Raw genomic sequence first — 15,198 nt, forward strand, 5'->3', positions numbered from 1 at the left:
TTCATTCTTTGAAAAGATCAACAAAACTGACAAACTTTTAGCTAGACTGACCAAGAAGAGAGAAGACTAAAATCACTAAAATCAGAAATGAAAGAGGGGACATTACTACTGACCTTACAGGAAAAAAAAGAATTATAAGAGAATACCATGAAGAAACATATGCCAACAAATTATATAACAAATGAAATGGACAAAGTCCTAGGAAGACACAAACTACCAGAATCAACTAAAGAAGAAACAGAAAGTCTGAAAAGGCCTATAACTAGTAAAGAGATTGGATTAGTAATTTAAACTTCCCCCAAAGAAAATCCCAAGCCCAGATGACTTTACTGGTGAATTTCATGAAACATTTAAAGAATTAATATGAATCCTCTCAAACTCTTCCAAAATATAGGAGAGGAGGAAACACTTCTCAATTCGTTCTATGAAGCCAGTTTACTCTGATACAAAAACCAGAAAGACATGTTACCAAAAAAACCTACATACCAATATCTCTTATGAATATGGATGCAAAAGCCTCAACAAATACTAGTCAACTGAATGCAGTAGTATATAAAGAGAATTATACACCATAACTAAGTGGGAATTATCCTAGGAATGCAAGGTTGATTTTACATTGGAAAATCAATTAATTTAATGCACCACCTTAATAGAATAAAGGACAAAAACCATTTGATCATCTCAATAGGTGCAAGAAAAAAAAAAAAGCATTTGACAAAAATCCAAAAACGTTTCATGATTAAAAATACTCAGTAACATAAGAATAGAAGGGAACTTCCTTAAACTGAAACAAAGGACATCTATAAAAAACTCACAGCTAATATCATAATGGTGAAGAAATGAATACTTCCCCCCACAAGACCAGGAACAAGACAAGGATGTCCATTCTCACCCTTTTATTCAATAATATATTGGAGATTCTATCCAGGGCAATTGAGCAAGAAAGAAATGGCATACAGATCGAAAAGGAAGAAGTAAAATGATCTTTATTTGCAGATAACATTATCTTATATATAGAAAATCCTAAGGAATCCACTAAAAAAATATTAGAACTAATAGAGGAGTTTAGCAAGGTTGCAGGATACAAGATGAATAAACAAACACCAATTCTACTTCTACATACTAGCAAACAATTCAAAAATGAAATCAAAAAACAATTTAATTTACAATAGCATAAAAAATAAAGTACTTAGTAATAAATTTAACAAAAGAAGTGTAAAACCTGTATATTGAAAAGTATAAAAAACTGTTGAAAGAAATAAAAAGATCTAAATAAATGGAAAAATATCCTATGTTCATAGAGAAGAAGACTTAATACTGCTAAAAGGGTAATACTCCCCAAGCTGATCTACACATTCAATGTAATCCCTATCAAAATCCCAGGTGGCTTTTTTTTGCAGAAACTGACAAGCTGATACTAAAATACTGTGGGAAAAAACAAAGTTCTGATTTCAAAATTTACTACAGAGCTACAGAAATTAAGAGAATGTGGGGACTTCCTTGGTGGGGCAGTGGTTAAGAATCCGCCTGCCAATGCAGGGGACATGGGTTCGAATCCTGGTCCGGGAAGATCCCATGTGCCACGGAGCAAATAAGCCCGTGCACCACAACTACTGAGCCTGTGCTCTAGAGCCCATGAGCCACAACTACTGCAGCCCGTGTGCCTAGAGCCTGTGCTCCACAACAGAGAAGCCACCGCAGTGAGAAGCACACACACCGCAACAAAGAGTAGTCCCTGCTCACCGCTACTAGAGAAAGCCCGTGCACAGCGTCGAAGACCCAACGCAGCCGAAAAATAAGTAAATAAATTTATTTTTAAAAAAAAGGCAATGTAGTAGTAGTATGAAGACAGACAAATAGATCAATGGAATAGATCAATCAAGCCATGCATAAATGGTCAAATGATCTTTCAAAGGGTGCCAAGATGATTCAATGAGGAAAGAATAGTGTTTTTCTTTTTGTTTTTTATAAATGTACTTATTTTTATTTATTTATTTTTGGCTGCATTGGGTCTTCGATGCTGTGCGTGGGCTTCCTCTAGTTGCGGCGAGCAGGGGCTACTCTGCTTGTGGTGCGTGTGTTTCTCACCGCGGTGGCTTCTCTTGTTGCAGGGCACGGGCTCTAGACGGGCTTCAGTAGTTGTGGCTCGCAGGCTCTAGAGCACAGGCTCAGTAGTTGTGGAGCATGGGCTTAGTTGCTCTGCGGCATGTGGGATCTTCCTGGACCAGGGCTCAAACCCACGTCCCCTGCACTGGCAGGTGGATTCTTAACCACTGTGCCACCAGGAAAGAATAGTTTTTTCAACAAATGGTGCTAGGACAATTTGATATCCATATGTAAGAGAATGAAGTTGGACCTCTACCTCACACCATATACAAAAATTAACTATTATCTATTATCATAGGCCTCTTATGTAAGAGCTAAGACTATAAAACTCTGAGAAGAAAACATAGAAGTAAGTCTTCATGACTCTTGGTTAGGCAGTGGTTTCTAGGGTATGACATTAAAAGCACATGCAACTAACGAAAAAAGAGATGTTGAACTTAATTAAAATTAAAAACTTTTGTGTTTCAAAGGACACCATCAAGAAAGTGAAAAGACAACCTGCAGAATGGGAGAAAATATGTGCAAATCATATATCTGATAAGGAACTTGTATCTGGAATATATGAAGAACTGTTACACTTCAACAATAAAAAGATAAATAACCTAATTTAAATGTATATATGTGTAACTGAATCACTTTGCTGTACACGTGAAACTAACACAACACTGTAAATCAACTATACTTCAATTTAAATAAATAAAAATTATATAGTGCTGTATGTCAATTATATCTCAATAAAACTGTAAAAAAAAACAGTACCTAAGAAAACACAATGAGATACCCACTAAGATTGCTGAAATAAAAAGATAATAAATGTTCGGCCGTTCCTCAAAAGGTTAAACATAGAGTCACCATATGAAATAGCAATCTCACTCCTAGTTACGTGCCCAAGAGAAATACAACCTTTACCCACACTTGCATACAAAATCTTGTATGTGAATGGTCATAGCAACATTATTCATAATAGCCAAAAAGTGGAAACAACCCAAATATTCATCAACTAATGAATGGATAAACACAAGTAGCATATTTATACAGTGTAATACTATTCTGCATAAAAAGGAATGAAGTACTGATACATGCTACAACATGGATAAACCTTATGGATGTTTTATCCATAAAAATGGATAAACATTATGCTAAGTGAAAAAAGTCAGTCACAGAAGACTATATATTGTATTATTCCATTTACATGAAATGGCCAGAATAGGCATATTCATACAGACAGAAAATATATTAGTAGTTGCCTAGGGCTGGGGGTGAGAGCGGGGTGTGAAGGTGGAAAGTGAATATTAATGGCTATGGGCTTTCTTTTGGGGGTGATGAAAATGTTCTAAACTTGATGGTGGTGATGGTTGCACAATTCCGTGAACATATTAAAAAACGTTGAATTGTACACTTTAAATGGGTGAATCGTATATGAATTATGTCTTTTTTTTTCGCCGTGCAGCTTGCGGGATCCTAGTTCCCTAACCAGGGATTGAACCTGGGCCCTTGGCAGTGAAAGTGCGGAGTCCCAACCACTGGACCGCCAGGGAATTCTCTGAATTATGTCTTAATAAAGCTGTTAAAACAAACAAAACAGAAACCTCCAGGGGTTTCCAACCCACGTGGCCCTTCTCTCCTCATTCACTCACCTGCATCCATGTTCTCCACTTTCTACCAAATTTCCTGGACTTTGTATGTGTGGTTCCTGCTTAGAACATTCTACCCCAAATTATCTCAAGCTGACCTTATTATTATTTACTTTCGATTCAAATGAATCCTCCTCAGAGACATTTTCCCTGACCATCCCAAGTAAAGCAGTCTCTCCCCCTTAAAATGGTCTCTTTTATATTCTGTCAAGGAACTAAAAAATAAAGTAATTCAGATATTCAGCTGATGCGTGTCAGGTAGCACCTCAAAATTAGCTAACTCCCTGAGCTGCAGCAGAATTGGAGTTTTTATAAGGCAAGAGCAGAAAGGGGTATATGGTTATGGTATTGTCCCAAGCTGCAATTTTCTTTATCTGTAACTGCTGCAAAACACTGCAGTTTAAAAGGGTGGGATATATTGGGATATTCCTGCCTCTTTCTTGTAATTGCTGGTGTAGTCTTATTTTGGTAGCAGTTGAAAGGGTTCTTTTGAGAGCTATCTTTAAGCCTTCTCAATCATCTAATGCTAATTAAGTTCATGGGAAGGACTGACAGAAAGGGGGAAAAAAGGAAAGGAAAGGAGAAAGAAAAAAAAGGAGGTAAAGCCTGAAACAAGGAAAAGCAGGGTCTGTTTCAATTCTTTAGAACATGTCTCAGTATCTGAAATTGTCTTAGTTATTTGTTTGCATGTTTATTTTCTGTCTCCTCTACCACTAGGATGTTTCTGTCTTGTTTGTCCACATAGTAGATGCTTAATATGTGGTGGCTGATTGACCAAATTCCACACCAACATGATAATCTAAGGTGAAAGGATGAGCAAATATTTTGGAACTTTCTAACCACTCCTCTCATTTCTCGGGACTATAACGAACTGTCACCTCAGTGCTTAGAGAATTAAAAATTCTTGGGTCACACCTCCACAGACTGGTTCATCCGTGCTTTAACTATACATCTGCCTGCCTACAGAAACAAATATTTTAAAAGGTAAGGAAAAATCTGTGTGACAGTCTGAGCAGTGCTTCCATTGCCTCGAACTCGACACTAGGATTGTTGATTATATAGGAGGAACTGGAACAAACGTACTGCACGTCTTTAATTCAAGCTTGCTTCTTCCTACAAGTAGGAGTGAAGTCATTGTGCTTAGTTACTTCTGCAATTGCTAGAGGCTAGGAACAAAGACTCAAAGAATTTAAGTGCTGGAAGGAACCTCAGGCATTACTTAGCTTCTTTCTTTCTTATCAGATGTTTCTTATCGTCTGTATCCAAAATATCAAGGTTTTACCTTCTAAGAACACTTCCCTGTTGAAAGCTTTTTCTCAGACCAGCACCACTGGCATTACCTAGAAGTCTGTTTGGAAATGCAGAATTTCAGACCCCATTCCAGAGCTATGTAGTCCGAATTTGTAATTTCACATGACCCCCAGGTGACTGGTGTGCAGTCTGAGAAGTGCCGCAGCACTTCTGGACATGCTGAACCAGTGCCTACTATCTCCAACAGCATGCATTTATCATTAGCACTTACCTGCAAGCTGGACCAATGGAACAAGGAAAATTCATAAGTGAAAAGTTTTCCCAAATGTCCCCTGTAGAATTCAAAGACCTGTGTATTAGGGAAAGAAAAGAAGAGGCTCAAAGGATAAAACTCAAAAGTAATTACAAAGCTTACTGGTAAAATAGTGATAATTGTTTTGAACTGGGTAATGAATACATTGAGATTCATTAAACTACTCTCTCTACTTTTGTGTATATTTGAAAGTTTCATAATAAAAATTTTAATTGTATTTTATTCACACTTGTTTATCTTTTTTGGCCATGCTGTGTGGCATGAGGGATCTTAGTTCCCCGACCAGGAATTGAACGCTTGCCCTCTGCATTGGGAGTGCAGAGTCTTAACCAATGAACCACCAGGGAAGTCCCCTGAAAGTTTCATAATAAAATATTTTTTTAAAAAGTAGTCTCAAGTTTGGGACTTCCCTGGTGGCACAGTGGGTAAGACTCTGCACTCCCAATGCAGGGGGCTCAGGTTTGATTTCTGGTCAGGGAACTAGGTCCCACATGCATGCCGCAACTAAAAGTTCGCATGCCACAACTAAGGAGCCCACGTGCTGTAACTAAGACCCAGCGCAACCAAATAAATAAAAATTAATTAATTAATTAAAAAAAAAGTAGTCTCAAATTAGTGATAACTACCAGTCCCACCAAGAGGAACTTGTGGTGAGAAAGTGTAGTCAAGAATGTTGTATATCTTGGGACTTCCCTGGCAGTCCAGTGGTTAAGACTTCACCTTCCAATGCAGGGGGTGTGGGTTTGATCCCTGGTCAGGGAGCTAAGATCCCACATGCCTCAGGGCCAAGAAACTAAAACCTAAAACAGAAGCATTATTATTTTTTTTAAGAATGTATTTATTTATTTATTTATTTGTTTGGCTGTGTTGGGTCTTCGTTGCTGCACGAGGGCTTTCTCTAATTGCAGCGAGCAGGCGTTATTCTTCATTGCGGTACGCGGGCTTCTCACTGTGGTAGCTTCTCTTGCTGCAGACCACGGGCTCTAGGCACGCAGGCTCCAGTAGTTGTGGCTCATGGGTTCAGTAGTTGTGGCTCGTGGGCTCTAGAGCACAGGCTCAGTAGTTGTGGTGCATAGGCTTAGCTGCTCCGCGGCATGTGGGATCTTCCCCAGACCAGGGCTCAAACCCATGTCCCCTGCATTGGCAGGCGGATTCTTAACCACTGAGCCACCAGGAAAGCCCCTAGAAGCATTACTGTAACAAATTCAATAAAGACTTTAAAAATGGTCCACATCAAAAAATCTTAAATAAAAAAAGAAGGTTGTGCATCTGCCGCAAAGTGAAGGCTGAAGGGGAATGCGGAAGAACTAAGCTTTATGGACCAGACCCCTTAGGTACATTCCTTCATTTAATCCCCCGTCACAGCTGTGTTAGGTAACACCACCTTAACCAAGTGATTGAATTTAGCATCACCAATCCTGGGACAAAATGGTACTGTATGCCCCCAGGTGGAGAGTATGGGGAAGTACACATCCTCGTTGATGCGGTCCTCTCACCAAAAATGTCTCACCTGAATCTAAACAGGAGGCAGCAAACGCTGAACAGAGGACATTCTACCAGACAATGGGCCTGGACTCTTCCAAAGTGTCAACATCATGACAGACAAAAGATTTAAAAAGTAAGGTGAAGTGCTTTAAATTAAAGGAGACTAAAGAGGTATGACATCTAAATGCAATGGGTGAACTTTGATTGGATCCTAGATTCAAAAAAGTCATTGTGGGGACTTCCCCAGTGGTCCAGTGGTTAAGACTCTGTGCTTCCAATGCAGGGGGCACAGGTTCGATCCCTGGTCAAGGAACTAAGATCCGGCATGCATGCGGTGTGGCCAAAAAAAAAAAAGAATCATCTAATACACTGTCCATTTTCCGAGTTTCTAATTGTCCCCACAATGACTTTTTTTTAATAAATAAATTTATTTATTTATTTATTTTGGCTGCAATGGGTCTGTTGTGGCAGCGTGAGGGCTCTTCGTTGCGGTGCGTGGGCTTCTCTGGTTGTAGCGCGCGGGCTTAGTTGTGGTATGTGGGATCTTAGTTCCCTGCCCAGGGATTGAACCTGGGCCTCTGCATTGGGAGCACGCAGTCTTAACCACTGGACCACCACGGAAGTCCCCAAGATGATTCTCTAAAAAATACATATTAAATGTACTGGGTGTGACTAAAACAACAACAACAACAACCTTATGAGGTAAGTGGTAACCCTCTTGTAGAGACTGGGAAACTTAAGTTCAGAGAGATAAAGGGACTTGCTCAAGAATCCACAGCTGGTAAACGGCAGCGCCAAAACAGGCTCAGATCTCCCTGACTCCAAAGCACAAGCTCCTGGCTGGTGGATGCTTCTTCTTCTGCAGCATCCCCAGGCAGCAAGAGATAGGGCTGTGTCTCCAAGGAGATGGTAAGGGTGCATTGCTATGCCGAGAGCAGTCGTTCATTTATTCAAAATTTAATTTCTGTGTGACAATGATAAGCAAAAACAGGCAGTCCCTAGACTCAGGTTGCTTACAGCCTAGTGGAGGAGACAGATGTTGATCAAATGTTTGAAACACTCAAAGGAATATATATATATATATATATAAATAAAACAAAAGGAGATCAGAGCAATGAAGAAAAGGAAGCTGACCAAAGCAGAGGGTCAGCAGAAGACTTCTATGAGTTGTGCTTTAAAGACTGAATAGAAGTTAATGATACAGACAGAAGGAAAAGTGTGTGAGCAAAAGGCCTATGGCAGGAGGGAGCATGACCTTGCAGTAGGAGAGGCCCAAGAGCCGGCAGGTGTGTGGTGCAAGGTAAGAATGGAGGAAAGTAGGCAGGGTCTGACCATGTAGGACCTTAAAGGCCATGCTAGGAATTCTGTTCAATTTTAAAAGCAATGGAAAGTTACTAAAGGGTTTAAGCAAGTGACAACATGAGATTTCAAGTTTAAAAAAAAAAGAAACACTTTGGCTGCAACGTACCAGTTAAGAGATTGTGGTAACCTGTGGTTACTTGTATTAGAATGAGCAGTGGAGATGGAAGGGGATATTTGGGCAGACTGGATATGGGGAAATGCAGGAAAAAGAGGTACTGAAGATGTCTTAGGTTTGTAGCTTGTGCAGTTGGATGGAGATGCCATTCTCTGAGAAGGAGCACTTGGAAGAAGGCCAGATATGGGAAGATGTAACGTGAGTCATATCTTGGAAATGAAGAATTGGTGATGCTTTGGAGACCTCCAAGTGGAGATGCAAGAAGGCAGCTGGACGTGCAACTCTGAAGTTCAGAAGAGAAGTCTAGGCTAGAGATGTACATTTGGGAGTCATCAACTTATGGCTACTGAAGCATGGATAAGGTGGCCTCAGAAAGGGAGGACTTAGTCAATGGGAACCTCTGATTCTTAAAGGGAAGGCTTTGATGCAGGAATATTGGAAGGGAGCAGTAGGGGGGCTGAGTCACAAGCCTGAGCGAGAAGTGTGTGTTGGGAGAGAACCTCAGTGTCACTCTCACTGCTTCTAGAAGCAATGTGTTCCTGCCAGCAGTGGGGTCACCTTCACTATTTTTGGAGGATGGCTCATGCGTTTCTCTACCTGGTGGGCTCTACTATTCACCCTCTAGGCAAGCCTCTGCTGGCAGCCCCCATGTCTTCTGCCACTGCTTCCTGGGGGAAGGTGCTCTGCTGCCGGGCTTTTCTCCCAGTGTCCTTCCAACTATACCATAATTTATTTTTTTGTTGTTTTTTTTTGCAGTACACGGGCCTCTCACTGTTGTGGCCTCTCCCGTTGTGGAGCACAGGCTCCAGACGTGCAGGCTCAGCGGCCATGGCTCACGGTCCCAGCCGCTCCAAGGCATGTGGGATCCTCCCGGACCAGGGCACGAACCCGTGTCCCCTGCATCGGCAGGCGGACTCTCAACCACTACGCCACCAGGGAAGCCCCCATAATTTATTTATTAAGCAATTAATTAGTTGACTAACCAATGCCTTAGTGATAGGCAACATTTGGGGGCAAAAATTATGGTATAACCATACGTTGGAATACTATGTAGCAGGAGAGAGAGAGAGAGAGAGAGGGGTGGAGAGAGACAGAGAGAGGTATTTCTCTGTGTTCATATATGGAAAGCTCCCCAATTCCCCAATATACATACACTGTGAAAGAAAAATACAAAACTGTGATTTTATGCTATCTTTTGTACTAATGGGGAATATAAATCTGTATTACAATTTACTTGTATATGCCTAGAGAAAGTGTGGAAGGATACACGGGACACTAAAAACAGTGACCCCATAGGGAATAAGGCAGGGTGGATTGCAGAGATGATAAATAAGGACGAAACTTATTATGACTCTTTACTTAAAATTTTCTGAACCTTGTGACTGTATCACCTATTCAAAAAATTAAATTTTAAAATATGGAAAAATGTTATTTTCCAATATGTTTCATATTTTATATTTTCTAATGAAACTGATTTTAGTGCTCCCACCCCCAAAGATAACATTTTGCAGACATATAATACAATATCGCAACCAGGATATTAACACTGATACAGTCAAGATACAGACAATTTCCATCACCATTGTGTGCTATGTTTTAAATCTTGAAGATGGATGGTCTATTAAATAAAATAACATGTTTTACAAATCAGTGTGTTTAGTACACATTAAAAAAAAGTCTGGTGGGAGGGAGGGAGACACAAGAGGGAAGACATAGGGGAACATATGTTTATGTATGACTGATTCACTTTGTTATAAAGCAGAAACTAACACACCATTGTAAAGCAATTATACCCCAATAAAGATGTTAAAAAAAAAAAAGTCTGGAAGGGAATTCAGCACAACAAAGTGGTAACAGTGTTCATCTCTGGTCACGAGGAATACCGGGGGGTTAACTTTTTTTTTTTCCATTTTAGTTTGATGGTAGTTTTCTGTTTTCTGAGGTGAAATTCACACAACATACAATTAACCATTTTAAACTGTATATTTCAGTGAAATTTAGTGTATTCATGATGTTGTACAACCACCTCTTTTTAGTTTCAAAACTTTTTCATCGCTCTAGAAGAAGACCCCATATCCATTAAGTAATCACTCGCTAGCCTCCTATCGCCAGCCCCTGACAATCTGCTTTCTATCGCTATGGATTTGCCTATTCTCGATATTCCATACAGAAGGAATCACACAATATGTGACCTTTTGTGTCTGGCTTTTTTCACTTAGTATAATATTTTCAAGGTTCATCCAAGTTGTAGCAGTATCAACACTTCATCCATTTTTATGGCTAAATAATATCCCATTTTGTGTATACATCATAATTTGTTTCTCTGGTCATCCATTAATGGACATTTGGGTTGTTTCCACCTTATGGCTATTGTAAACAGTGCTGCCAAGAATATTCATGAACAAGTTTTTGTTTGGACTCCTATTTTCAATTATTTGGGATATAAATGTAGAAGTAGAATTGCTAACAATTCTGTTTCTCTTTTTGAGGAATCAACAGACCGTTTTCCACAGCAGCTGTACCGTTTTACAGTCCCACAAGCTGCATGTGAGAGTTCCTAATTATCCATAGCCTTGCCAACACTTGTTATTTTACCATTTGTCTGTTTATCATAGCCATCTTAGTGGGTGTGCAGTGGTATCTCATTGTGGATTTGACTTGCATTTCCTTAACGATCAACAACGTCAAACATCTTTTCATGAGCTTATTGGCCACTGAGTATCTTTTTTGGAGAAATGCCTCCAAAGCATGTGCTATTTTTAATTGTAACATTGATGATGTATTTTAAAACAGAGGGATTAAATTTTACATTACTGCTCCTAAATAAAATTTTCTCTTATTACTGATGAAAATTAAAATTTTGAAATGGTATCTCATTGCATTAGTTAAGGCAATGGAAGCTGCTATAACAAATCCTCAAATGTTTGATGGCTCAAACACAACTGAAGTTTCTTTCTTGCACAGATAAAGCCCAACATGTTCAGTAAATGGCTCTTCTCTAAGCAGTAATGCAGGTACTTGGGCTCCTTCCATTATGTGCTCTGCCAACTTCAACTCAAGGCTTCTAAGGCGGCACTGGTCCAGTATTTGTAAAAGGATTTTCAGTGAGGCTGGACACCATGCACCAATAGCACCAATTTACCTTTTTTCTTTCTTTCTTTCTTTTTTTAGGTATAGAAATGGAGAGTTCAGGGTTAGATTAATCTCAGGTAGAGACTTTCCACAGTAGATGCTACACAAAGATAAGGAAGCTAAGTTCAAGTGGCTGGCAAGAATGTGGGTATGTATTGCACCATGGGGTATATGTTGGAAAGAAAGAGAAGAGTAACAATACAGGGGAGTTGACGGACTTAGGAGGAAAGTGTGGACAGATCAGAGGGTTGAATAATGTCTAGGTGTAAATTGTGATTCAGTTGGAGGGGAAGAAGATTGTAGTGAGTTAATTATACATCAGGATTTAAGATTCCTAAAATAGTCTAGTTCAAGATCATGATAAAGAACAAGGAGTAGGGACCTCCCTGGTGGCGCAGTGGTTAAGAATCCGCCTGCCAGTGCAGGGGACATGAGTTTGAGCCCTGGTCCGGGAAGATCCCACATGCCGCGGAGCAACTAAGCCCGTGTGCCACAACTACTGAGACTGCGCTCTAGAGCCCTTGAGCCACAACTACTGAAGCCCATGCACCTAGAGCCTGTGCTCTGCAACAAGAGAAGCCGCTGCAATGAGAAGCCCATGCACCACAACAAAGGGTAGCCTCCGCTCTCCACAACTACTAGAGAAAGCCTGCACGCAGCAACGAAGACCCAATGCAGCCAAAAATAAATAAATAAATAAATTTATTATTAAAAAAAAAGAACAAGGTGTGTCTGTGGGAGTGGGTGGCCATAATGCAGTAAGGTTTACATATAGCTCCTCAAGTTCGAGATAGGCAGGAGGCCGTTATAGGTGTTGGTTGGGTTATCCAAAGAAATACTGAAATTTCCCATATGTCAAGGCCCTAAGTAAATAAAGGAGAGTGTACAGAAAGGGTATAAAGTAATATAGCTTATATTTTATTTACTTTTAAAATTTTTATTGGAGTATAGTTGGTTTAAAATGTTGTGTTATAGCCTATATTTTAAAGGATGGTTATTGCATGACTCTGAGAGACTAGAAATCCTGAAAGGACAGTAAGTTAGATTTCTAGACTAGGTGAAATAAAAGCAATTTCAAGCTGGCTGTAGGGGTGGCAGTATCTTTGGGGGAACAGCCAAGTTATGGTTAAAGCAAAGACGTGAAGGAACTATGCTCAACAATTTGGGAATGGCAGGGAATTTTAATCTGCCATGGAAGAAGAATTCCAGGGGGAACGAATGGAAAGAGAAAGCATCAGGCTGCAGGGAGCTAAAAGTATGGGAATTTCTATAGCAATATCACAAACTAGATAATGCGAAAATGTGTGTGCTTCAAAACACCTAGATATATTAGATAAAATCTAACATACACTTTTTCAGATTCGGAGCTAACTTTGCAAGAGGGTAAGGGTAACTCCCGAGGAGCACAAATAAAGAGGGAACTGAAAACGAGGAAAAAAGATTATGGTTATGCTGGTGCTACCTCAGTAACCAAGAGGTTTGGATTTTAAGACTAGAGAGGAAACCTTAGGCCCATGTAAGGCAGGGAGTTGTAATTTAAACTCTGCATGAAGTCAGGACCCTTCAAGTGCTAAGCTTGAATGAAAGGATGAATTAAAAAGAAAGAAATCTCGGAGGAGCTTCAAGATGGCGGAAGAGTAAGACGCGGAGATCACCTTCCTCCCCACAGATACATCAGAAATACATCTACATGTGGAACAACTCCTATAGAACACCTACTGAACGCTGGCAGAAGACCTCAGACCTCCCAAATGTTTTGTTAGCATCACTGAGATGACCAGGTCGTTTTTGTCCTTCATTCTGTTATTGAGGTGTATTACACTGTTTTTTCATTTGTTGAACCATTCCCATATTCCAGAAATAAATCCCACTTGGTCGGGGCTTCCCTGGTGGCGCAGTTAAGAATCTGCCTGCCAGTGCAAGGGACACAGGTTTGTAGCCCTAGTCCGGGAAGATCCCACATGCCGCGGAGCAACTAAGCCCGTGAGCCACAGCTACTGAGCCTGCGCCCTAGAGCCCGTGAGCCACAACTACTGAGCCTGCCTGCCACAACTACAGAAGCCTACGCACTTAGGGCCCGTGAACCACAACAAAAGAAACCACTGCAATGAGAAGCCCGCACGCAGCAATGAAGACCCAACGCAGACAAAAATAAATAAATTTATAAAACAAAAAATCCCACTTGGTCATGGTACATAATCTTTTTAATGGGCTGTTGTATTTGGATTGCTAGTACTATGCTCGTCTTCTCCGTATTGTTCCAATTTTAGTATATGTGCTGACAAAGCAAGAACTCCCTGCGGCTTTATTTTTTAAACACGGGATAACGTACTTTTTTTTTTTTTTTTTTTTTTTGCGGTACGCAGGCCTTTCACTGTTGTGGCCTCTCCCGTTGCGGAGCACAGGCTCCGGACGCGCAGGCTCAGCGGCCATGGCTCACGGGCCCAGCCGCTCCGAGGCATGTGGGATCTTCCCGGACCGGGGCACGAACCCGTGTGCCCTGCCTCAGCAGGCGGACTCTCAACCAATGCGCCACCAGGGAAGCCCGGGATAACGTACTTTGGATTTCATAATGTACTTTGCATTTCAATTTTCAAATGAGTAAATGTCTCAAGAAGCAAGAATTCTTTTCTATGCTTGAAACACTGACAAAAATTAAGACACACTTGCTAGTTTGCAGACTGTTTTCTTCGCAGAATTAGCATCACCTGCTTCCTACATAACACACCTCAATTAGAGTGTCAGAAAGTGACTTTCTTTGGAAGGTGCTCTGCAACAATCTGACCCATAGAGAGCATCCGGATGTGCGGTTTCTATGACATCATTATGAAACCCGTTTGTAAACACACGAACTGTTTAAAGTAAATAAGAGTATGAATAAGATGTACCGGGGATTCACTTCTCCAACAGATTCAATACTTCGACCTTTAGAGTACTTAAAATACAGGCCCTCCTGCACAGTAAAGTGTGGTGTGCGTGAAGCACAGCAGAGGAGTCACCTTTCTGGCTCGGCAGAAATCCAAACATATATGCCATGCACTCGGGACCGTGAAGGATACGATTCTTCTAAGAAAATTTCCAGGGATACTTTTGAAAACTGACAACAGCTCCTGGGAACTTCTGCTTCTGTTTCACAACTTATGGGACTTACTGGCACCCGCCCACAGCTAGGAAAAGGTTAACAGGTGTTTACAATACCTAAAGATGACTTGTCGACTTTCTGGAAGCCTCCCGCCTGATGTGGCCCGAAAAGGGGGCAAAGGAGGAAGGGAATCTCTCAAAAAGGCGCGGGTCCGAGAAATAGGCTGAAGGAGGAAACAAAACCGAACATCCGGAGAAAAGGTAGTCGCTCCCACTAGAGATACGCGACCCCGCCGGCGCCTCACGGTCTGCGGCGTCTCCTAGTCCCGTGACTGCGCATGCGCCCTGAGTAGTGCGCCGCCCTCATTAGCATTTGTGCCTGCGCAGCCGTGGGTTCTTTCCCCCGCTCCACCCCACCCCAACTCCGCCACCGCTCCATCCCCCGACCCCCTCCTCTTCCAACACGGTCACCCAGAGCAGGGTTGCGTCGTTGGTGACTGCTAGGGACTAGAGTGGGACGGTGTGTGGTACCGGGTCAGTGGTAACTCGCCAGTTATCCCGTAGGTTAGACAGAAAGGTGAATTCACAGCTGCGAGCCCTTGTCTCCGACCTTTTAAAGCATCCTTTGTTTTATCCTGGGACGCTCGGAAGCCACCATCCTACTGCCGCCATCCGCGAAGCAGCTGGGAATTGTCTCTTGGGAATTTTAATCTTGTTTG

The 15,198-nt window shown here is 41.3% G+C and overlaps 1 pseudogene across 1 annotated transcript in view; it reads right to left on the minus strand.

Annotated features, from left to right (window-relative positions):
• Nucleotides 1-14,853, minus strand: part of LOC307178826 (large ribosomal subunit protein eL31-like) — a 53,201-nt pseudogene extending 38,348 nt beyond the window's left edge. Inside the window, exons 1-2 of the transcript XR_013831803.1 lie at nt 14,597-14,853; nt 5,263-5,340 (exon numbers count right to left, since the gene is read on the minus strand). The product of XR_013831803.1 is annotated as a large ribosomal subunit protein eL31-like (transcript). The remainder of the gene's footprint in view (nt 1-5,262; nt 5,341-14,596) is intronic.
• Nucleotides 14,854-15,198: the final 345 nt, after the last annotated feature.

Source organism: Stenella coeruleoalba, assembly GCF_951394435.1.
Source record: "Stenella coeruleoalba genome assembly, chromosome: 20".
In the NCBI taxonomy this organism is placed as follows: domain Eukaryota; kingdom Metazoa; phylum Chordata; class Mammalia; order Artiodactyla; family Delphinidae; genus Stenella; species Stenella coeruleoalba.